Source organism: Salvelinus sp. IW2-2015, unplaced genomic scaffold (genome assembly GCF_002910315.2).
Source record: "Salvelinus sp. IW2-2015 unplaced genomic scaffold, ASM291031v2 Un_scaffold3541, whole genome shotgun sequence".
Taxonomy (NCBI): domain Eukaryota; kingdom Metazoa; phylum Chordata; class Actinopteri; order Salmoniformes; family Salmonidae; genus Salvelinus; species Salvelinus sp. IW2-2015.
This window is the reverse complement of record NW_019944821.1, coordinates 125202-150688: the sequence shown is the minus strand read 5'-3', so window position 1 is coordinate 150688 and position 25487 is coordinate 125202. Positions and strand designations below refer to the sequence as shown.

The 25487-nt window shown below is 45.6% G+C and overlaps 1 protein-coding gene across 1 annotated transcript in view; it reads left to right on the top strand.

Annotated features, from left to right (window-relative positions):
- Positions 1 to 2356: 2356 nt before the first annotated feature.
- The window catches only part of LOC112076062 (caspase b-like), a 119899-nt gene continuing 96768 nt past the window's right edge, over positions 2357 to 25487 (top strand). The window contains exon 1 of the mRNA XM_024142946.2: positions 2357 to 2362. The gene's annotated coding sequence lies outside the window, so the exon portion shown is untranslated. The remainder of the gene's footprint in view (positions 2363 to 25487) is intronic.

Below are 25487 nucleotides of genomic sequence, written 5' to 3'. Positions count from 1 at the left end.
TTTGTCGTTCCAGTAAAGATAATATCGCTATTGTGATGAATAACAGAAAGCTGAAGTGTTTCAGTTGACCAGGCAGTCATTCTGTGGCTGAGATAGAAGCCACTTTGAGGTTAAACAGTCATTTGGAGCCACATAGAGTGCAGAGTTGCCTTGTGGACAAAAACCTTGTAACCCAAAACATGACAGTGTGACTATATATGGCTGTGAAGCAGCATGTTCACCACTATGAAAACCCAGTGGAAGTCCCCTCAATCTTTTTGCTGTGTTACGTTAAGAAATACAAATCCTACCTCATTTAAATTCAAAATCACATTGTACATTTTTGTTGGTTAGCTTTAAGCAAATGTAGATATACATTAGATAGTTGGTTTGATGTTTGATGGCTTCCCAACTACTTTTTGAGTAAACTGCTTCCAAGTATCGCTACAATGGTGTCAAAATGGGGATAATCAAGTGAGCCATTGACTTGCAAGGGGTCATTTGACAGAGGACAGCCATATCTCTGGATCTCCTTAATAAAGGAGTGTCACAAATTGGACAGCCGGTATACAGTATACTTGAAAGTTCATTGCTTGACTTGCGAAAACCAAGGCTTATGAGGGCCATACGAATACTAACGTTTATGATATAAAATTATTTTTTATGAGCCCTTAGACTGCAGTGTCACGCCTGAATGGGAGGGTTGTTTCTTTTATCCATGGCCAACTCTGGTTCTTCTGATCCTGTTTAGACCGATCATGGCCGGAGGGCTGGGGGGACCAAAGGGGTTGGGGAGGGGCAGTGTGGGGGGGAGCGAGGGAGGGAGGGATGCCTTTATGGACGGGAAAATAAAAGTTAACAACAGGGTGAGCAACACTGTAATCCAAACCCTAATCACCCTGGCACTGGTACAATGAGCCATATACGGTGTATAATGATACATGTGGGGTGTTCTACCACTGTGATGTGATGTGTAGTATAGAGATTTCATATGGTGTGTAATTTAGTGTCAACCAGGTTAACAGTATGCTAACAGTATGAGACGGTCGATGAGAATGTCACGTTTGTACAGATGCTGAGGTTTATGTGTGTCACGTTCGCTGGAATAATTATCGGACCAAACTGCAGCGCGATATGGTTTCCACATAATATTTATTTTTAAAACGCACAAAACAACAAAGAAAGAACGAAACAAACAACGAACCGTGACTACAGAGGTACTATGTGCACTAACTCAGTACAATATCCCATAAAACACAGGTGGAAAAAATGCTACTTAAATATGATCCCCAATTAGAGACAACGATAGCCAGCTGCCTCTAATTGGGAATCGTACCAAACACCAACATAGAAAAACTAAACTAGAACCCCACATAGAAAATAATAACTAGAAAACCCCCCAGTCACGCCCTGACCTACTCTACCATAGAAAAAAAGGGCTCTCTATGGTCAGGACGTGACAATGTGGGTATTTGTGTAAGCCCATTATCACCAAACAATATTATTTGTTTCTCAAACTCAGTCTTTAATACTCGCACAATAAAACTAGATTGGTTTGGCAAAGAAATCCCTCCATTAAAACCCCATAAATTCATAGAAGAATGTACTGACAGTTTGCCTTTGAGAGAGTAAAATGACTACAGTGGTACTTTATAGTTGTTTCAATCAATCTGGGTCATTTCCAAACATATCCATTCACCCCTGGAACATGAAAGCACAAAGTAAAATAAATTACACAAAACTAAGGAATTAAGAACAAGGAATGACTCATCTCTATTTGGTTTAATTGAGCTATCACTGATTTATTATAGTTTATAGTTTGTGTCTGTTACAACAACTGTATTGTACCAGAATTATTAAAGGTACAAGTCAAAGTCAACCTGATTGTCATCTGAGGTGACCAAAGTAGCTCTACAAAGTCCTCTAACATTATGACCCCGACTGCTGCTCACCTCACCTTATTTGCAAGATAGGGATAATGTGAAATAAATACAGTGGGCTCCAAAATTACTGGCAGCCCTGACTGGCAATGCACAAAAAATACAAACAACATAATTATAGAGATAAACTCAAAATACCAACATGTGAGAAATACAGTACTTTTTTAATGTTCCAATGGAACCAACCAAAATCATATAAATATTTAATAGAAAATAAATTTCACCAAAATCAAGGTTTCATCATTATTGGCACTCCTCATTTAGTACCTAGTGCAACCTCCTCTGGTAAGGATAACAACATGGAATCTTTTCCTGTAATGTTTGACAAGGTTAAGGAACCCTTTTGGAGAGATTTTGGACCATTCCTCAGTGGAGATCCTTGCAAGATCCTTCACATTCTTGGGTTTGCGCTTATCAACTGCTCTCTTCAACTCAGCTCACAGGTTTTCGATTGGATTGAGGTTCGGCGACTGAGATGGCCATGGCAGAACATTGATTCTGTTGTTTGGAAAGTCCACCTACGGCCAAGTCCCAGCCTTCTGGCAGAGGCAGCCAGATGGTCAGTCAAAATTGCCTGATACTTGGTGGAATTCATTATGCTGTCAATCTTAACCAGTGCCCCTGGACCTCTGGAATTAAAACAGACCCAAAACATCACTGACCCACCACCATATTTCACCGTGGGTATGAGGTGCCGCTCCTTGTATCCATCTCTGTTTCGACGCCAAACATGCCGATGCTGTATCTGACCAAAACGTTCAATTTTGGTCTCATCTGACCAGAACACCTTCTTCCAGTCATAATTAAATGACGTTTGGCAAACTCAGAGCGTTTGTGTCTGTGTCTTGGGGTCAGAAAAGGCTTTCTTCTGGCAATCCTTCCAAAGAGCCTGTGGTTGTGGAGGTGGCGTCTGATGGTGCTTTTTGAAACCTGGTGACCCCAAGACGCCACCAAGGCCTGCAATTCTTTCACAGTGATTCTTGGATTTTGTTGCTTCTCTCACCATCCTCCTCCCTATCCTGGAGGGCAAAATTAATTTGCATCCTCTACCCGTGAGGTTTTCAACTGTTCCATATCTGTTGAATTTTATAATAATTGCCCTGACAGTGCTCAGTGGTATATTCAATCGTTTGTGGATCTTCTTGTAGCCATTACCAGATTTATGATGGTCTACGACCATCTGTCTCTTTTGAACTGCCAGTTCTTTTGTTTTCTTCATGTTGTTGGATGACAAAGGGATATTGCATGCGTGTTACCTCATTTTTATACCCTAATGAGACAGGGAGTGATGTAATGGCTCAATATAGTTCCTTAAGACTTAGATAAACTTAAATAAGTGGAATTTAATTCCTGTTTTAATTTGTATAGATGTTATTTACAATAATCTTTAAGGGTGTCATTAATTGTGAAACCTTGATTTGGAGGACATTGATTTTTAATTAAATCAATACATTATTTTGGTGGGTTCCATTGAAACATTAATAAAGTACAGTATTTCTCACATGTTGGTATTTTGAGTTTATCTCTACAATTATATTGTTTGTATTTTTTTAAGTATTGCATTGCCAGTCAGGGGTGCAAGTCATTTTGGAGCCCACTGTATATAGCTTTTTTCCTATGTTAGGGATCAGTGCCACTTTTTAGGATGTCAATATACATTTATGTATATGCTCTATTTGTTTTTACCATTGAGGACCACTTTGAAAACAAGTGTTTTAATTAATACTTTGAAGTGCTATCCTCTGGGTCAACATTGTACATATTGTTGTATGTACATATTGTTTTGTCTTTGAAACCAAATAAATCCAAATTGATTACTGATTTCCTGTGCTTGGTAGTTGACCTGACCCAGCTCAGTGAGGTGGAGATGTGATGTGTGCTTCGCTGAAGAGACTTTCTAATCACCTAACAGCAGGCAGGCACTCAACTGATAGCACACACTTCCTGTGACAGGATTTCCCTTATTTGGAGATCAGGGTGAGGTTCATATGAACCAGATCTAGAGATGTGTCTCATATCTGTGAGCAAAGGGTGCATGATCTAGGTCAAATAAAGAGCAGTTAGTGATTGGTGACACTACTGCTGTGAGGGGATGAATGTTGACATTGTGGGACTGATTGACGGATTGATGGACAGATGGATGGTTGGATGGATCAATGGATTCAGCCATTTAAAGTCTATTTCAAAGTGAATCTTTCTCAAACCTGTACTTAGATTGAGGTGTGCTTGCACCCCCTTTGAACAGTTCTGTTGATCTCTAGCTGTCTGTTGACCAGGCTGGCTGCTGAGGGCGGCCTTGGCACGGTGCACCCTCTCTGTGTGCACCCTGTCCGTCTCTCCACATGCAGTACCACTCTGACTGAGGTTTTTCTAGCCCCCTTTTCTTTTTCCCCTGAAATGAAGGGAACAGGAAGCTGAGGCCAATTAGCACCACATAATGATTAAATAAATAAGTCTGAAGTAAAATAAAAACTAGAGAAAGAGAGAGGGATGGATGGAGGTAAAGAAATACACAAAAATCAATGCCATCCAGACGGTACTTCTCAGTGCTGCTGTAATTCTTTTGGCAGGTGGACAAGCGATTTCATTCGCACCTTTATTGTAGAGAAAACATGGCCAGGGAAATGAAAACATTATACGGTGGCGGTGGATGTGTGTTGGAAGGCAGACAAGAGAAAGCTGTGATTTACAGGGAAGCAGTACATTTGCAGGCAGCGCCGCTTCACGTTACTGGGACACATACACCTCACAATCACACATGCTGCCAGACAGAAACAGGAAAACACAGAGAGAGGGAGAAGAAATAAAGGAGAGGAAATGATAATTTATGTGTGTGTGTGTGTGTGTGTGTGTGTGTGTGTGTGTGTGTGTGTGTGTGTGTGTGTGTGTGTGTGTGTGTGTGTGTGTGTGTGTGTGTGTGTGTGTGTGTGTGTGTGTGTGTGTGTGTGTGTGTGTGTGTGTGTGTGTGTGTGTGTGCGTGTCAGTTTAAAAGCACGCTACTATGGATATGCCAAAAAAGTTAGCCAAATTTGCCCCAAAAGGCCCATTTTGTTTTGGAGTTGTTCTAAACATGCAGTAAAATAAATAACACCACCCAAAACCTCAACGGGTACAGTAACCCCCCTATCCCCCTGTGGCCCCTAATGGCAGATCCATGAAACACAGAGCCCCTGTGAAAATAACTGACTTAGCTAATACAGTTATATTATTACTAGGAGCTATACTCACCTGATTCCACACTGTTTGAAAACACTTTCAACTCACGCCACTGCAAAGTATATGTGCGAGTGAATCTAAGTACAGGTTTGAGAAAGATTCACTTTGAAATAGAGAAAACAGAAAGGAAGCTCCACTCTCTCTCTACACACAGAGAGAGGCTCTGCTGCCTGCCGTGCTCCCCCACTCTCTGCTCTGCCTACCAGGAGAGGAGCGCTGTGCAGCAAGGCTAATCGAAGCAGACGTGATGTTTGTCTTCACAGGGGCTGTGATTTGAGCCGGGGCCAAACGCTGGAGCATCAGGGGCCAGGGCCCCTCCAGGCRACGGCAGCTCTAAGATTACCTCCCTCCGCTAGCTTACATCTTCACTAGCCTCCCCCTCCCCATCCCTTCCTCCACCCCTCTCTTCTTTTCTCCCTCTATACATGAGGCCAATTTGTTGTGGCAGGCGTGCGTCTCGGGGTCCAGATCTTGTTACACACATTTGGGTTTGCCGCAGGATTTTGGGCCCCATCCAGACCAGATATGAGAGGCAGAGTGTATCTCTGAGGAGTGTCAGGCAGGGGAAGACATGATATGGGCTGTTCTGTTTGAGATTTAATAGGGAGGCCTTGTGTGTACAAACCGCATAATCTGCATGCCATAACATTACAAATCGCTTACTAAATACTGCCTGAATAGTGACAAAAAACGGTCCCAGAATGGAAAAAAGTAAGAAAAAGTAGGAAAAAAATAATACTTAAATGAATTGCTAGACGTATTATTTGTGTCATGTGCATCCATATGTTGGCTGAAGTAAACAATTTGCAGTGATAATCTTGCTATTATAACAAGTTATTAGAATTACCAGCAAAAAATGACGACAGAATGAACCTTTCTCCCGGAATCAACCTCTTCCTCTGTGACAGCCCCACGATGCTAACTCTTACCCTGACTTAGAGCCTGGCTTAGCCAGCTAAGACCACAGAACCAGGATTAGCTAACAGAATACTCATCCTTTCCTGGAGGAAATCCTAATGCATTCTCTAACATGGACAGGCAGGACATTGAGTTTTGTGTTCAAGGAGGGAGGCCGTGGTAGTTTCTATAGGCCTGCGTTTATCTGCCCTACTGTTGATTTAGGTCTTTAGGGTTTCTGGGTTTAGTCTGGGTGGGTTGGGGGGTTAGTGGCGGGAGAACGTGGTCAACAGGGCCGTCCGGTGATAAGCATCTCCAGGCTTGTTATTGCAGGCTTGGTGGTGGTGACGAAAGGGTTAGCCATTAGTGATGACATAACTGGTGTGTTTTATGGGTCCTAGAAGAGAGTATGGCCTCTGACATGACAGCAGCATATTGGAGAGAGACAGAGAGAGATGGACATGCTCTCAAACTGAGCAGAAGGATCTATCTAGGGGAGGGCAGTAGAACATGTAATACAATGTACACGCCTGTATTGAGGCAAAACTTGATACTGACATTATTAGCGAAACTTAGCTTATATTAGCTAGATACACTAGGTTCAATCATAGTGTGCAAGGGACAAAGATACACCTTATAGTACCATAGTACTCAGTACTGGTGCCCTGCCATAGTACTGGTGTCCTGCCATAGTACTGGTGCCCTGTCATAGTACTGGTGCCCTGCCATAGTACTCAGTACTGCTGCCCTGCCATAGTACTGGTGCCCTGTCATAGTACTCAGTACTGCTGCCCTGCCATAGTACTGGTGTCCTGCCATAGTACTGGTGCCCTGTCATAGTACTGGTGCCCTGCCATTGTACTCAGTACTGCTGCCCTGCCATAGTACTGGTGCCCTGTCATAGTACTCAGTGGCAGTCCCCTCCTACAGAGGTCTGGGCGTTGGGGCCGAGAAAAGAGGGCAGAAAAATCCCTTTAGAAAGTAAACAGATACAGAATTGAAGAAACAAGGAAGAGGGATGCATCTGAGGCATGTGGGCATTCTGGGAATGTCAGCTCGGACGAACAAAGAGTGGCTGTGATTGGACAATAAGTATGAATCAGACCTCTCTGGGAAAAGAATACTGAATTGTGACCCGTATTTTTCCCACAGACCTTAGGTAGAGCCTTGTGAATGTGTTTCATTGGCAGACCTTTCAGTGTTTGGGTGGTGAGGGGGAAGACAGTGTTTGAGTGGCGATATACTGGGTATCCATTGCGTATGAATTTTATTTGGATTGAAATGGCAGGTCGCTAGTTGCATACAAATGACTTCAAATACATGAAGGATACTTTTCTTCTATACTGTGGCTATTGTAGGCCACTTGGCCCACGATGGATGTGCCTGATGCACTAGGGCCCACTTCCAGTCTCAGTCTATGTAGTGAACGTAACCTGACATAGACATTCATAAGGCTTTATGTAAGCTGTTTTGAGAAGCCTGTAAAATATAGAAATCGAGGGTTAAAACTGTGCTGAAAATGTAACATTTTACTGGCATAAATGGCATTAACATGCTAGGCTATACTTATGATGCTGTTACATAGGCTGACAGGCAGGATTTAAGAAGAGCTGTATTTCTCCACTGGACTCTTAAACATCTAATTTTCCATTAACATGAGACACAGAGTAGCACGTGTCAGTGGAGGATATAAATCTCCAGTTTTCCTTCCCCCCTATACACGGCCCCTCAGCCTCTCAGCCTCAGTGGAGGAGTGGAACAGGACACCTTCCAAGAAGAGACACTCTTCACTGTTTAACCCTCCGGAGTATATGTAGAGTAGAGTAGACTACTCTACTGAAATAGTCATTGGCTCAAACACACATCTAGAAAATACCTAGGACCTTTACTAAAGCTCAAACCAAACCTAATGAATATGGCACTGACATCTATATTGTGTACCTCTGCAGAATGATTAAGTAGATTTTTCAGAGTGGTCTCAAACCCCAAAATTATTACCAATACTAAATCAGTGTTTAGCTTGACCCCCACGATATTCTGGATTCTCAATCCCCAAATCTAGCTCCATCCTCATCCTCAGCCCCATCTTCAACTCCAACTCTATTCCCATCCAGAACCCCAGCTCAGAGCCAACCCCACTCCCAAGCCTGAGATTGAACCCTTGCCATTTCAGTTTGTCAGTGATGTGTATGCCAAAGGTGGAAAGCTTCAAGTTCCTCGGCATACACATCACTGACAAACTGAAATGGTCCACCCACACAGACAGTGTGGTGAAAAAGGCGCAACAGGGCCTCTTCCACCTCAGGAGGCTGAAGAAATGTGTATTGGCACCTAAAACCCTCACAAAATTTTACAGATGCACAATTGAGAGCATCCTGACAGCAGATGAACAATTAAGAGCATCCTGAGAGCAGATGCACAATTAAGAGCAAACTACCTGCCCTCCAGGACACCTACAGCGCCCGATGTCACATGAAGGCCAAAAAGATCATCAAGGACAACAACCACCCGAGCCACTGTCTGTTCACCCCGTTATCCTCCAGAAGGCGAGGTCAGTACAGGTGCATCAAAGCTGGGACCGAGAGACTGAAAAACAACTTCTATCAGAAGGCCATCAGACTGTTAAATAGCCATCACTATCACCTTAGAGGCTGCTGCCCTATATACATAGACTTGAAATCACTGGACACTTTAATAACGCAACACTAGTCACTTTAATAATGTTGACATATGGCGCCTCAGTTGCAGGGACCGTCGCCGGAACCTGTCGTAGATTGCCGCTGCAGACTCTTGACTGGGGACCGTCGCTGCAGACTCCGGACTAGGGACCGTCGCTGAAGGCTCCGGACTGTGGACCGTCGCTGGAGGCTCCGGACTGAGGAACGTCGCTGGAGGCGCCGTGCCATGGATCATCGCTGCAGGCTTCGTGCCATGGATCATCACTGCAGGTTCCAGGCCATGGATCATCACTGGAGGCTTTGTTCCATGGATCATCACTGGCGGCTTCGTGCCATGGATCATCCCTGGAGGCTTCGTGCCATGGATCATCACTGGAGGCTTCGTGCCATTGATCATCACTGGAGGCTTCGGGCCATGGATCATCACTGGAGGCTTCGGGTCATGGATCATCACTGGAGGCTTCGGGCCATGGATCATCACTGGAGGCTTCGGGCCATGGATCAGCACTGGAGGCTTCGTATGTGGAGCCGGAACAGGTGTCACCGAACTGAGGAGACGTACTGGAAGCCTAGTACGTGGAGCTGCCACAACGCGTCCTGGCTGGATACCCACTTTAGTTCAGTGAGTGTGGAGAGCTGGCACAGGACGCACTGGGCTAAGAAGGCGCACTGGAGGCATAGTGCGTAGAGCCGGCGCAGGATATACTGGGCCGTGGAGGCGCACTGGAGGTCTGGAGCGTAGAGCTGGCACAACGCGTCCTGGCTGAATATCCTCTGTAGCACGGTAAGTGCGGGGAGCTGGCACAGGCCGCACAGGGTTGTGCTGGCGAACTGGGGATACCGTGTGTAGAGCTGGCGCGGGATATCCTGGGCCGAAGAGACGCACCGGAGACCAGGAGCGCTGAGCCGGCACTATCCGTCCTGGCTGAATGCCCACTCTAGCATGGCAAATGCGGGGAGCTAGCACAGAGCGCACCGGGCTGTGAATGCGCACTGGAGACACGGTGCGCATCACCGCATAACACGGTGCATGACCGGTCACTTGCTCCCCACAGTAAACACGGGGAGTTGGCTCAGGTCTAAACCCTGACTCCGCCAATCTCCCCGCGTGGCCCCCCAAAAAATATTTGGGGAGCTGCCTCTCAGGCTTCCGTTTTTGATTTAACTCCTTGTATCGTCGCCGTTCCGCTCTCGCTGCCTCCATCTGCTCCCTTGGACGGCGATACTCTCCGGCCCTTGTCCAGGGTCCTTCTCCATCCAGGATTTCTTCCCATGTCCACTCCTCCTGGCCACGCTGCTTGGTCTGTCTTTGGTGGGATCTTCTGTTACGGCTCTCGTTTGTAGTATGAAGAGTGGACCAAGGCGCAGCGTGGTAGGCGTACATCGTAACTTTATTGATAACACCAAACAAAATAACAAAGTCAGAAAACTAAAACGCACAGTTCTGTCAGGCAAAAACAACTAAACAGAAAACAAGATCCCACAAAACCCAAAAGGAAAATGACAACATATATATGATCCCCAATCAGAGACAACAATAGACAGCTGCCTCTGATTGGGAACCACACTCGGCCAAAAACAAAGAAATAGAAAACATAGACTTTCCCACCCGAGTCACACCCTGACCTAACCAAACATAGAGAATAATAAGGATCTCTACGGTCAGGGCGTGACAGTATGTAAACTTCCGACTTTAACTGTATATATTGTATTCTATTCCATTCTACTTTGTCTATGCCGCTCTGACATTGCTTGTCCAAATATTTATACATTCTTAATTCCATTCCTTTACTTTTGATTCTTGTGTATTGTGTGTATTGTTGTGAAATTTTAGATATTACTTGTTAGAAATTACTGCACTGTTGGAGCGAGAAACAAGCATTTCGCCACACCCGCAATAACATCTGCTAAACATGTGTATGACCAATAACAGTTGATTTGCCCCAACTCCAACCCCAGCCCTAGCTCCAGCTCCAAACTACAAGATTCAACCCCAGCCTCAGCCCCAACCCCAGCTCCAGTCAGCCAGGCAATCATTAGCCATGGGTCCTTGTGTGGATGGGCCTCACACAAGCAGGCACCAGGCAGTGATGGATGACTCCTCTCAGCCATCTCTCCTGTGGCAGGAGGGGGCAGGCTGCTCCTCCACCACCACCAGCTGCCTGCTGTCTGATCTCCACCAAAGTTGACACACTATCATCCAGGGAATGAGGGATTTTAAGGGGGGATCCGGAGATCTAAAATGGGGTATCTGTGGGTGTTAACTGGGTGTCCTCTGTCTTTTTAATGGGTGTCTGGTTCCTTCATCTCATGGGGATTCTGAGCAAACTAGAGAAGAGAGTTAGATGGAGTCCTGTGGGTCTCCTTAGGTTCTGGTGGTCAGAGACCGACTTCCATGACTCCAATTTGAAACCGATATAAATATATCTGCTGGGAAGGACACCTTCGTTGAGGAAGAGGGAGAAGCCCCCCCCCCTCTCCCCCCACACACAACACCATCTCTCTCTCTCTCTCTCTCTCTCTCTCCCCCTCTCTCTCTCTCTCTCTCTTCTCTCTCTCTCTGCTGCTCTCTCTCTCTCTCTCTCTCTCTTCTCTCTCTCTCTCTCTCTCTCTCTCTCTCTCTCTCTCTCTCGTCTCTCTCTCTCTCTCTCTCTCTCTCTCTCTCTCTCTTATGCACATAGACGTTAATTTCTCGTCAAGCCATCTCTTTCTTGATGCAAATAGGCACTGATTATGTGATCAAATTCTTTATTTCTCCAACACTGATGTAGAGTTCATAATAAGATTCTGCTGTTCTGGTGAGAGTTATTTGTGGTGGTTCCCGCAGCCCAGGACAGTGGGCCTCCCAGTGTGACTCTGTGTAGTGTGGGGTGGAGGCATGCAGAGGCATACACTCAGCACTGGGAGAGCTGGACATAGAACAGTAGAAACTGCAGCATAGAGGATCCACAGGCATACTCCAGGGAGGCTCACCCCCCCACACACACACTGTCCAGAGGTCTCTCTACCTGTTACCCAGTGGTGTTGACACATGATTGTCATACATGGAGGTGAACTGTCCCATTGTGAATTTATAGATTTTGTGTTCGGGAAACAATTTCTCTTTTGACAATTGTCAATTTGAGGATTTTGTTTAGTAACCTTTGCAATTGTCACGTTCCTGACCTGTTTTCTGTTAGTTTTTGTATGTGTTAGTTGGTCAGGACGTGAGTTTGGGTGGGCAGTCTATGTTTTGTGTTTCTATGTTGGTTTATGGGTACCTGATATGGTTCTCAATTAGAGGCAGGTGGTTTTCATCTCCTCTGATTGAGAATCATATTAAGGTAGGTGTTTTCACATTGGGTGTTGTGGGTGGTTGTTTCCTGTGTCTGTGTTTGTTGCACCATACGGGACTGTATCGTTCGTTCGTTCGTTCGTTCGTTCGTTCGTTCGTTTGTTTGTAGTCAGTACTTGTTCGTTCGTTCTTCGTTACATGTAAGTTCGTAGTCCAGGTCTGTCTACTTCGTTTGTTGTTTTGTKTTTTATTCAAGAGTTTTTCGTCTTCGTCTGTTTGTTGTAAATAAATAATATGTCGAACTACAACGCTGCATTTTGGTTCAATCCATGCTCCTCCTCGTCCGAGGAGGAGGAAGATGAAGAAGACCGTTACAGCAATGTTTTATAACTGTCACGTAATGAATGGTAAAGGATCCCTGGCTGATCTCAACCAAGGGATAATATTCTGAGGTACATGATATTAACCTGTTGAACCAGATGGACTCTGATGTCCACAGATATTTCATCCTGATTGATGAGCTGTACAGAACATGCTGTGCCTCACCATGGTTGGGGTGATATGGGGTGGAGGGCATAGGGGGTAGGGGTGTAGGGGGTTAATTAACATCAGTTAGGGGTGGTGGAATAGTATTAGGTCAAGCCTCATCTTAAACCTCACCCTGGTACATTGCATCGCACACGTGTGTGCAAACACAGACATGCATAAGTGCACAAACACACACACACACACGCGTATACATACACACTCACAAACACACACATTCTATGGTCATTAAGCGTTTTCTCATTAGCAGTGAATGGGGCTTGATCAGTTGGGAGTTAACACCATCCATCCAGCAGTCCAGAGGGACTTGGAGGAGGTAAGGGGGAGGAGGAYGAAGACCAGCCAGTCAATTAGATAGTCTTTAGGGCTGGATGGGTCTGCTGAGGGGGTCACATTTGGACACATCTGCCTCCCGTGGCAGATTTCTACTGCCCTCCCCCAGATAGACCCTTCTGCTCAGTCTGAGACCATGTCCATCTCTCTCTGTCTCTCTCCATACATCCTTAAGAAAAGACACCTCTTCTCCATCACTCTTGTACAGTCCATGGTCCCATATAAATGACCTAACCTCTATCACATTGTGTACCTGTAATGCTCCTATTCAGACCAGAGTTTGAGACTGGTATAGAGCTGTTAGTGCTATTATGCAATGCATTGGATAACCAGATATACTGTATATGGTGATCTACATCAGGGAATTACCAAATGCATTTCATCATTGTCAAATAAATGTCTCTCTAATATGCACAAGTTGTATCACTTCCCCGTATCCACCATTGCCTTTTATCCATATGGCCTGTGTCAGAAAAGCCAGGCCTAGAAAGACTTGCCGGTGTCTTCACTACCGTAGTCGTGACAGCTGGGCCAGTGACGTCAACATGTTGAGAACAATAGAGTTGTGATGTGGGGTGTGTGTTCTAAAGTGTGAAACCTGCAGTAGTGTGTTTGCGGGGGGACCAGCAGGATAAGTGGGCACCCTCTTCAGAAGAACATGCTCTTGATGTGATCACTACCGTAATGACAAACTGGCTATAAGCCTTTAGCTTGGTCATGATGATGCTATAGAGCTGGTGGAAATTTGAACTAACATTAGATGTGGTTTAGAGGATGGCTCTCTGGAGTGAATCTAAAAGAAATGTAGCCTAAATTAGATTAGCGAGTTCATTTTCTTGTCACGTCAGTTGGTGTCTCGCTTGTCTCAGAAAAGGATCCACTTTATCATCTTCGTCTTGACTGTCCTCTGTTTCCCAAGGAGCTTCGAGTCTAAGCAAAACTTTTAGGAGGAAGAGAAGAAATCAGATGGGGGAAAGAAGAAAAAAGAAACATATAAACTAAATGCACAATAAAACATGCTGTAAATAGAAGCTGGGTCCAAAGTTATATGAGGTGTTGGTTGAATAGCAATAGGACTTCAGTGGCGCAGGTTCGTGAGGGCTGAGTGAGTGAATGGGTTGGAAAATGGGCTGCAGGACTTCAGATTATCCTGAAGTGACACCAGTTATTTTAACAACATTCTCAGATGTCTGGACTGGCCGGGCCGTGGAGGGAAGGGGAGGGGGTTGAGGCAGAGCCAGTACCCATCACCAGACACTGCTGCTGGGCATCGGCCCTACAGGCTCCAGCCTCCTCCTCCACTTCACGCCTCACAGAGAACCATGAGCAGACTGGGCCTGGTCGCTGCAAAGGCACCCCACCTCCACTGTCCACTAGGGTGGTTTCAAAGAGAATGGAGGAAAGGAAAGGATGAGGAGGTAAGAGGATGACAAAGATGAAAGTGAACAAGGTGAGGGAAAGAGAATGGGAGTGTGTAGAAAGAGCAGAGACGGAACAGACAGGAGGATGATGATGTAAAAGCATGGACAGGATGTAGAAAACGATGAGGAAGAGGAGGAGGATAATGTGGAGGCAAGAGGGGGAGGAGGCTGAGACATACGATGAGGAGGACAAATAGAAAGGGAGAGAGAGAGAGAGAGAGAGCTGGCCAGGCCAATACCTGCTGAGATGGCTCCAAACCACTGCCTCTCCAGAGGAAAATGTTTTCACATCCTCTAAGTGCCCATTAACTGTCTATTCCCATTCCAGCCGATCTCTGCACCACGCTCCGGCTCAGTGGGAGTTGTGGCCGGAGCCGCCCGCCGTATTCCAGGGAGGCTCTAAGCCTTAGCTGGAGAGAGAGAGGGAGAGAGGGAAAGAGGGAAAGAGGGAAAGAGGGAGAGGGGGGGAGAGGGAGAGAGGGAAAGAGGGAGAGATAGAAAGGGAGATATTGTGTGTGGGAGAGCGGGGGGGCAACTTTGTTGGTCTTTGTGTGTGAGTTGGGCCAGGTCGGGCCGCTAGCCTTCCTGAACTAGGTCAGTTCTTACATGAATCTATTCTGCAGATGCTTGAATTCAGAGCAACTTTCCAACTACAGTTACTGATGGGGGGTTTTTGGCTTTGGATGTAAATGTCCTTGTAGTGAATGTATACTTTTCCTCATTTGATGGGTTTGTTTTGGACATGACACTGGAAATCCAACATAATATTTCAACATAATGTGCTCTGAAATGAATAAATAGTCAAAGCCTGCTTGAGGGACACTATGATGACAAAATCAAAGAATGGATAGTGTAAAAAGAAAAAATAGAGAGGGACAGTAAGATTTTCCTGGGGAGAGGATGGAAAGGCATTCTGCTCAACATAGTCTATTTACAAGCGCCAGAGGAGTATCCACTTCCTGCCATCTCCATCATACATGGGAGTGTCTGAGGGCAAGAGAGATCGCACCCCAATTAGGACCTGATAACTAATCAATAGGCTGCATATTCCTAGAGGAGGATGTAAAGGACTGGGCCCCTGGGAACACCACTTCAAATTACTCTGCTGTCGATGCTGAGAGACAGAGGCTCTAAAGGCGAAGAGAGGGGGAGTGAGGCAGAGAGTAACAGGGGGGGTGAGGGAGGGAGGGAGGGAGGGAGGGAGTGGGGTAGTCAGGGAGGGAGAGGAAGAGAGTGAGCGGGGGAGAGAGTGAGAGGAAGGCAGAGAGAGAGAAGAAAGGATTATGAAGAGAAAGAGAAAGAGAAAGGGGGTCAGAGAGGATGACAAACATATAAAAAAAAGAGGGAGGAAGAGAAAAAGGTAGCAGAAGAGTGGAGGAGAAGACTAATGTCTTGGCTGCTAGCTGATTCCAGGCGGTGGTCTCAGCCTCCTAGCCTGAACCCTATAGTCTTATTCCAAGGAGTGGTCTCAGCCTCCTAGCCTGAACCCTATAGTCTGATTCCATGGAGTGGTCTCAGCCTCCTAGCCTGAACCCTATAGTCTGATTCCAGGGGATGGTCTCAGCCTCCTAGCCTGAACCCTATAGTCTGATTCCAAGGAGTGGTCTCAGCCTCCTAGCCTGAACCCTCAATAGTCTTATCCAAGAAGTGGTCTCAGCCTCCTAGCCTGAACCCTATAGTCTGATTCCAAGGAGTGGTCTCAGCCCCTAGTCTGAACCCTATAGACTGATTCCAGGCGGTTGTCTCAGCCTCTAGCCTGAACCCTATAGTCTTATTCCAAGGGTGGTCTCAGCCTCCTAGCCTGAACCCTATTAGTCTGATTCCAGGGGATGGTCTCAGCCTCCTAGTCTGAACCCTATAGTCTTATTCCAGGGGTGGTCTAGCCTCCTAGCCTGAACCCTATAGTCTGATTCCAAGGAGTGGTCTCAGCTCCTAGCCTGAACCCTATAGACTGATTCCAAGGAGTGGTCTCAGCCTCCTACTCTGAACCCTATAGACTGATTCCAGCGGTGGTCTCAGGCCTCTAGCCTGAACCCTATAGTCTTATTCCAAGGAGTGGTCTCAGCCTCCTAGCCTGAACCCTATAGACTGATTCCAGGCGGTGGTCTGCCTCCTAGCCTGAACCTATAGACTAATTCCAGGGGGTGGTCTCAGCCTCCTAGCCTGAACCCTAAGACTGATTCCAAGGAGTGTATCAGCCTCCTAGCCTGAACCCTATAGTCTTATTCCAAGGAGTGGTCTCAGCCTCCTAGCCTGAACCTCTAGTCTGATTCCAAGGAGTGGTCTCAGCCTCCTAGCCTGACCCTATAGTCTTATTCCAAGGAGTGGTCTCAGCCTCCTAGCCTGAACCCTATAGTCTGATTCCAGGGGTGGTCTCAGCCTCCTAGCCTGAACCCTATAGACTGATTCCAAGGAGTGGGTCATTCTCCTAGCCTGAACCCTATAGACTGATTCCAGGAGTGGTCTCAGCCTCCTTGCCTGAACCCTATAGTCTGATTCCAAGAGTGGTCTCAGCCTCCTAGCCTGAACCCTATAGACTGATTCCAAGGAGTGGTCTCAGCCTCCTACTCTGAACCCTATAGACTGATTCCAGGCGTGGTCTCAGCCTCCTAGCCTGAACCTATAGTCTTATTCCAAGGAGTGTCTCAGCCTCCCTAGCCTGAACCCTATAGACTGATTCCAGGCGTGGTCTCAGCCTCCTAGCCTGAACCCATAGACTAATTCCAGGGGTGGGTCTCAGCCTCCTAGCCTGAACCCTATAGACTGATTCAAGGAGTGGTCTCAGCCTCCTAGCCCTGAACCCTATAGTCTTATTCCAAGGAGTGGTCTCAGCCTCCTAGCCTGAACCTCTAGTCTGTTCCAAGGAGTGGTCTCAGCCTCCTAGCCTGAACCTATAGTCTTATTCCAAGGAGTGGTCTCAGCCTCCTAGCCTGAACCCTATAGTCTGATTCCAGGGGTGGTCTCAGCCTCCTAGCCTGAACCCTATAGACTGATTCCAAGGAGTGGTCTCATTCTCCTAGCCTGAACCCTATAGACTGATTCCAAGGAGTGGTCTCAGCCTCCTTGCCTGAAACCTATAGTCTTATTCCAAGAGTGGTCTCAGCTCCTAGTCTGAACCCTATAGACTGATTCCAGGGGGTGGTCTCAGCCTCCTAGCCTGAACCGTATAGTCTTATTCCAAGGGGTGGTCTCAGCCTCCTAGCCTGAACCTATAGTCTGATTCCAGGGATGGTCTCAGCCTCCTAGTCTGAACCCTATAGTCTATTCCAGGGGGTGTCTCAGCCTCCTAGCCTGAACCCTATAGTCTGATTCAAGGAGTGGTCTCAGCCTCCTAGCCTGAACCCTATAGACTGATTCCAAGGAGTGGTCTCAGCCTCCTAGTCTGAACCTATAGACTGATTCCAGGCGGTGGTCTCAGCCTCCTAGCCTGAACCCTATAGTCTTATTCCAAGGGTGGTCTCAGCCTCCTAGCCTGAACCCTATAGTCTGATTCCAGGGGATGGTCTCAGCCTCCAGTCTGAACCCTATAGTTTATTCCAGGGGTGGTCTCAGCCTCCTAGCCTGAACCCTATAGTCTGATTCCAAGGAGTGGTCTCAGCCTCCTAGCCTGAACCCTATAGACGATTCCAAGGAGTGGTCTCAGCCTCCTACTCTGAACCCTATAGACTGATTCCAGGCGGTGGTCTCAGCCCTCCTAGCCTGAACCCTATAGTCTTATTCCAAGGAGTGGTCTCAGCCTCCTAGCCTGAACCCTATAGACTGATTCCAGGCGGTGGTCTCAGCCTCCTAGCCTGAACCCTATAGACTGATTCCAGGGGTGGTCTCAGCCTCCTAGCCTGAACCCTATAGACTGATTCCAAGGAGTGGTCTCAGCCTCCTAGCCTGAACCCTATAGTCTATCCAAGGATGTGTCTCAGCCTCTAGCCTGAACCCTCTAGTCTGATTCCAAGGGAGTGGTCTCAGCCTCCTAGCCTGAACCCTATAGTCTTATTCCAAGGAGTGGTCTCAGCCTCCTAGCCTGAACCCTATAGTCTGATTCCAGGGGGTGGTCTCAGCCTCCTAGCCTGAACCCTATAGACTGATTCCAGGGGATGGTCTCAGACTCCTAGTCTGAACCCTACAGTCTGATTCCAGGGGATGGTCTCAGCCTCCTAGCCTGAACCCTATAGACTGTGTGGAGGCTGGCGGATGGAGGCAGTTACCACCATGGCCGGACTGGGCAGGCAGGAGGCAGGAGTAGACCACAGGGTAAGGACACAACAGTGGAAACAGGAAAGGGCTGTGCCCACCCCTCCAACCCAAAACCTTTATTTATTTATTAACTATACCAATCCAAAACCACAGATATGAAGGAAAATAACTAGATTGCCAAGATTTAGTGTGACTGTTGTTTTATGCAAGTTCTTACCCTCAATACACTACCGGTCAAATGTTTTAGAACACCTACTCATTCAAGGGTTTTTCTTTATTTTTACTATTTTCTACATTGTATAATAATAGGGAAGACATCAAAACTATGAAATAACACACATGGAATCATTTAGTAAACAAAAAAGTGTTAAACAAATCAAAATATATTTAATATTTATGATTCTTCAAATAGCCACCCTTTGCCTTGATGACAGTTTGCACACTCTTGGCATTGAAATACGAATGCCCAAACCAGAACCAGCCCAAACCAGATGGGATGGCGTATTGCTGCAGAATGCTGTGGTAGCCATGCTGGTTAAGTGTGCCTTGAATTCTAAATAAATCACAGACAGCGTCACCAGCAAAGCACCCCCACACCATAACATCTCCTCCTCCATGCTTTACGGTGGGAAATACACATGCAGAGATCATCCGTTCACTCACACCGCATCTCACAAAGACACGGTGGTTGGAACAAAAAATCTCACATTTGGACTCATCAGACTAAAGGACAAATGTCCACCGGTCTAGTGTCCATTACTCATGTTTCTTGGCCGAAGCAAGTCTCTTCTTATTGGTGTCCTTTAGTAGTGGTTTCTTTGCAGCAATTCGACCATGAAGGCCTGATTCACGCAGTCTCCTCTGAACAGTTGATGTTGAGATGTGTCTGTTACTTGAACTCTGTAAAGCATTTTTTTGGGGCTGCAATTTCTGAGGCTTGTAACTTCTGAGGCTGAATTTATCCTCTGTAGCAAACTTATCCTCTGTAGGAAACTCTGGGTCTTCCATTCCTGTGGCGGTCCTCATGAGAGCCAGTTTCATCATAGCGCTCAATGGTTTTTGCGACTGCACTTGAAGAAACGTTCAAAGTTCTTGACATTTTCCGTATTGACTGACCTTCATGTCTTAAAGTATTGATGGACTGTTCTTGCCATAATATGGACTTGGTCTTTTACCAAATAGTGCTATGTTCTGTATACCCCCCCCCCCCAGCCCCCCACCTTGTCACAACACAATGGATTGACTCAAACGCATTAAGAAAGAAATTCCACAAATTAACTTCTAAGAAAGCTCACCTGTTAATTGAAATGCATTCCAGGTGACTACCTCATGAAGCTGGTTGAGAGAATGCCAAGCGTGTGCAAAGCTGTCATCAAGGCAAAGGGTGGCTATTTGAAGAATCTCAAATAGAAAATATATTTTGATGTGTTCAACACTTTTTTGGTTAATACATGATTCCATATGTGTTATTTCAAAGTTTTGATGTCTTCACTATTATTATACAATGTAGAAAATAGTAAAAATGAAGAAAAACCCTTGAATGAGTAGGTGTTCTAAAACTTTTGACCGGTAGTGTAGGTTTGGTATATATTTCTAGAGACACATCAGCTTCCGTCCACAACGCTGCCCGAGGGCTAGTAGTGGAAACACGTTGCAGTAGTGCGTCCTGGTGTACAATGCTGAGCTTCTTCTATATGTATTATTTTGTAAATTTATTCTGTTAACAGTTCACTAAAGTTTGTGATGTACTGGCCGCCTACTTGTCTTTTTTCTTCTTAAATTTTTTAATCCCACTACGGTTTCACAAATCAAAAAGTACTAGCGGATTAACACTGTTATAAAGTGGTATTTTACAGGAAAAAATATTCAAACAATGATTTTTAAAAAGCATCTCTTGGGACCAAATGAAAGACGAATCCCCCCCGTTTAACACGCGTATCAATGAGCCTACCCTTTAAGTATTGTAATTAGTACTGCCAAGTTTTTATCTCTCTGTCTTCTCCTTTTCTTCTTGCTCTGGTGATTGTCAAATCAGAGGCAATCGATAGTTTAAAGAATTATTCAAAGCCATTCCTTATCAAAGCATAGCGCTGTGGATCACCGTCCAGTCCACCCTACATCCGATGGGTAGATTAGTCCTGTCGACTATTCCTCTCAATCAAGGGGCTCAGAGGGGTCCGGTCCACTGTCGAACCGGGCTGGATCAAAGGGGAGCGTTTCAAAGCGTCCTGGCTTTAAGAATAGAGTCAAAAAGGAAGATGGGAACTATAATGTGGGAGTTAGGACTGTGGGTTGGTTGAATGGATGGAGCAACTGTATAATGTTCACTTTTTGTGTCCCACTATTACCTCAGTGTACCCATTCTAACTCATGCTACCATTCACATTCAGTTGTTGTCTGAAAACACATTGTCATGCTGTTTTTCTATGTACTTATCACAGTCGGTCCAATGCTGTCACTATTGCAGCTCCTGAGAGAATGTATGTAGCCGTTGTAAATTGTGACCCATGTGTGGTCTTCTAACCTCTCCCTTATTTTTGAATGTAAAAAGAATGGACAAAGCCATCGATCACGTGACACTATTCATTCCACCATTCAGACTCAATAGCGCATTTGAAGCCCAGGAAGTCTCATGGAGACATAATAAGCACAGTTTGACCTGCTCCAAGAAGTGACTTTGCAGGCTATCTCAGTGCTGCCACCCCTACAACGTTCCAAGATGGCGTAGCAGTCAGACGTCTTTGTCTTCGTCCTGTCGTGTCCCTTGTATATATCTTTTCACATCTTTTTGTTCGCATATCTATAAAAAATATTTTCCTAAACCTCAACTTCTAAATACTCTCCTGCAACCCGCCTCACCCAATGTGGCGTGGATCTGCTTTTCTTCTAAAATATTTCTATTTACTTCGGATCTGGAATCCCTCAACTGAAGATAGCCAACTAACTACCTACCAGCTATCAGTCAGCAAACCATTGCTAGCGGTCATCAGCTAAACTTTAGCTCGGAAAGCTCTCGCCAGTTCGAACAACGTGACTCATAACAGAGCATAACGGACCTGTTTCTCTCCATATCCCCGGATTCCTACCGCAAACTCTGAACATTTTCATCTGGATCATCGCAACTAGCTAACCGCAATCCCGGGTGACCACTCCTGGCTAGCGTTTCCATCACGAACAAGCACCAATTAGCATGAAGCTAGCCCGGCCAGGGCTCCTTTGCTACCACCGAAGCCCACTCCTGGGCTTCAATATTCGGACCCCTTCTACTGCTGGTATGGGGCACGGAACCCTGCCGATCCTCTACGACTGGAATACCGACATAATCTGCCCGAGGACTCCAATAGGCCCCTCAGGCGCGACGCCCGCTGAAGGCCCATTCTGCTAACCTGCTAGGCCTGCTAGCTACCTAGAGCTACCTGGAACCCTACTAATTCCACGACTGGTCTATCGACGTCACCGCACGAAGGGGCAAAACCAGACTTACCCCTATCGCAACATCCCCCAAAGGCTAACTTGCCTGCCTCGGTCTGCTAACTACTAGCTTGCCTGCCCCGGTCTGCTAACTGCTAGCTTGAGTGCCCCGGTTTGCTAACTGCTAGCTTGCCTGCCCCGGTTTGCTAACTGCTAGCTTGCCCACCCCGGTCTGCTAACTGCTAGCCCCTGCTAACTGCTTGCTTGCAAACCCGGTCTGCTGACTGCTAGCTTGCCAGCCCTGGCCTGCTAACTGTTAGCTTGTTTAGCCCCGGCCTACTAACTGTTAGCTTGTTAGCATCGGCCTGCTAACTGTCTGAATTGCAGTATCCCCAGCCAGCTCAACCACTCACTGGACCCATATGTGAACTTGGCTACGCATACCTCTCTCTAATATCAATATGCCTCATCCATTACTGTCCTGGTTAGTGATTACTGTCTTAATTCATTGTAGAGCCTCTAGCCCTGCTCAATATTTCTTAACCAACCATGTTGGTCCGCCTCCTACATATGCGATGACATCACCTGGTTTAAACGTCTCTAGAGACTATATCTCTCTCATCATTACTCAATGCCTAGGTTTACCTCCAATGTACTCACATCCTACCTTACTTTTGTATGTACACTATGCCTTGAATCTATGCTATCGAGCCCAGAAACCTGCTCCTTTTACTCTCTGTTCTGAACGTACTAGATGGCCAGTTCGTATAGCATTTAGCCGTACCCTTATCCTACTTCTCCTCTGTTCCTCTGGTGATGTAGAGGTTAATCCAGGTCCCGCAGTGCCTAGCCCCACTCCCCAGGTGCTCTCATTTGTTGACTTCTGTAACCGTAAAAGCCTTGGTTTCATGCATGTTAACATTAGAAGCCTACTCCCTAAGTTTGTTTTACTCACTGCTTTAGCACACTCTGCCAACTCTGGATGTCTTAGCCGTGTCTGAATCCTGGCTTAGGAAAACCACCAAAAACCCTGAAATCTCCATCGTCAACTATAACATTTTCCGCCAAGATAGAACTGCCAAAGGGGGCGATGTTGCAATCTACTGCAAAGATAGCCTGCAGAGTTCTGTATTACTATCCAAGTCTGTACCCAAACAATTCAAGCTTCTACTTCTAAAAAGTAAACTTTCCAGAAACAAGTCTCTCACTGTTGCCGCTTGTTATAGACCTCCCTCTGCCCCCAGCGGTGCCCTCTATACCATATGTGAATTGATTGCCCCCCATCTATCTTCTGAGCTCGTGCTACTAGGTGACCTAAACTGGGACATGCTTAACACCCCGGCCATCCTACAATCTAAGCTTGATGCCCTCAATCTCACACAAATTATCAATGAACCTACCAGGTACAACTCCAAATCCGTAAACACGGGCACCCTCATAGATGTCATCCTAACTAACTCGCCCTCCAAATACACCTCTGCTGTTTTTAATCAAGATCTCAGCGATCACTGCCACATTGCCTGCATCCGTAATGGGTCTGCGACCAAACGAACACCTCTCATCACTGTCAAACGCTCCCTAAAACACTTCTGCGAGCAGGCCTTTATAATCGACCTGGCCGGGGTATCCTGGAATGACATTGGCCTCATCCCGTCAGTAGATGATGTTATTCTTTAAAAGTGCCTTGCTCACCATCTTAAATGAGCATGCCCCATTCAATTTTTTTAAAACTAGGAATAGATATAGTCCTTGGTTCACTCCAGACCTGTCTGCCCTTGACCAGCACAAAAACATCCTGTGGCGTTTTGCATTAGCATCGAATAGCCCCCGTGATATGCAACTTTTCAGGTAAGTTAGGAACCAATATACACAGGCAGTTAGGAAAGCTAAGGCTAGCTTAGCTGTAAACACTTATCTCCCTCAATAGCTTTAAGCACCAGCTGTCAGAGCAGCTCACAGATTACTGCACCTGTACATAGCCCATCTATAATGTATCCCAAACAACTACCTCTTCCCCTACTGCATTTAATTTTTATTTATATTTTTATTACCTCGCCACCATGGCTTTTTTTGCCTTTACCTCCCTTATCTCACCTCATTTGCTCACATTGTATATAGACTTATTTTTCTACTGTATTATTGACTGTATGTTTTGTTTATTCCATGTGTAACTTTGTGTTGTTGTATGTGTCGAATTGCTATGCTTTATCTTGGCCAGGTCGCAGTTGCAAATGAGTACTTGTTCTCAACTAGCCTACCTGGTTAAATAAAGGTGAAATAAAAATGTAAAACATTTAAATTGCATAACTCAAATTGAAGGCCGACCAGGGTACTGCAGGCTGCCATTAGCAACTAAATTGTACTTATAACTTATTCTGTGTGAGATTTTAAAATAATCACTTCAAGGACATACATCTGGTGTATTAGAAATAGTTATTGGTACCATGATTATCTTCTATTTTTTTTCTTTATTCACACAAAGATTGTTTTTTTTCCATTCACTATAATGGGGGATCTTGCTTTCTGCTAACAATGCCTGCAGTACCGTGGTCGGCCTTGGCTTCAATGAGAGTGGGCAGTCGTTCTCCCCTGTTGCCACTCCTGTCTTGAAAAAATCCTGCAAATGAATGACATGTAATTGGACAGAAACAATGATGTCATGCAGTACACATTCATTGCAGGCAGAAGTTTGCAGTCCATGTAATTGTTATTATTCTTTTGTATCCTGATAATATATAAAAATCTATGTCTATGCATATTCAGGGATAGGAAAGAATGAAAAGTGTTACTTTGGGATGAAGTATTGAAACTAAAACAGGAATCGATTGGTTGTGCTTCTCATCCTTTGATGCCACCTAATCCATGTCTTAGTGTGAGGATGTAGAGATTAAAGTATGGGCATATTGAGAATGTTTGGGCTCTTCTAGTAGTATAGCAAAGCATTAAGCTCTTTAACGATCAGCGTTATTGAAATAATGGGTTGTGTGTGTGTGTGTGTGTGTGTGTGTGTGTGTGTGGTGTGTGTGTGTGTGTGTGGTGTGTGTGTGTGTGTGTGTGTGTGTGTGTGTGTGTGTGTGTGTGTGTGTGAACGTGTAAGATACACATACTGTGCTTTTGATAACAATGCCATAACACTGTTCCACTTTTCACACAAAAAAGATCCAGGAAATGTAATCTAGTGATGATTTACTGCCTTTCCTCTACAATATGTGCAGTGAGAAAGTTGATATCGGAAAGCACATTTCTACAATTTACTACACACGGTCTGCCTTCATGGCCTTTTTTCTCTTGCCAGTCTACAATTTACTACACACGGTCTGCCTTCATGGCCTTTTCTCTTGCCAGTCTACAATTTACTACACACGGTCTGCCTTCATGGCCTTTTCTCTTGCCAGTCTACAATTTACTACACACGGTCTGCCTTCATGGCCTTTTTCTCTTGCCAGACTACAATTTACTACACACGGTCTGCCTTCATGGCCTTTTTCTTTGCCAGTCTACAATTTACTACACACGGTCTGCCTCATGGCCTTTTTCTCTTGCCGGTCTACATTTACTACACACAGTCTGCCTTCATGGCCTTTTTCTCTTGCCGGTCTAT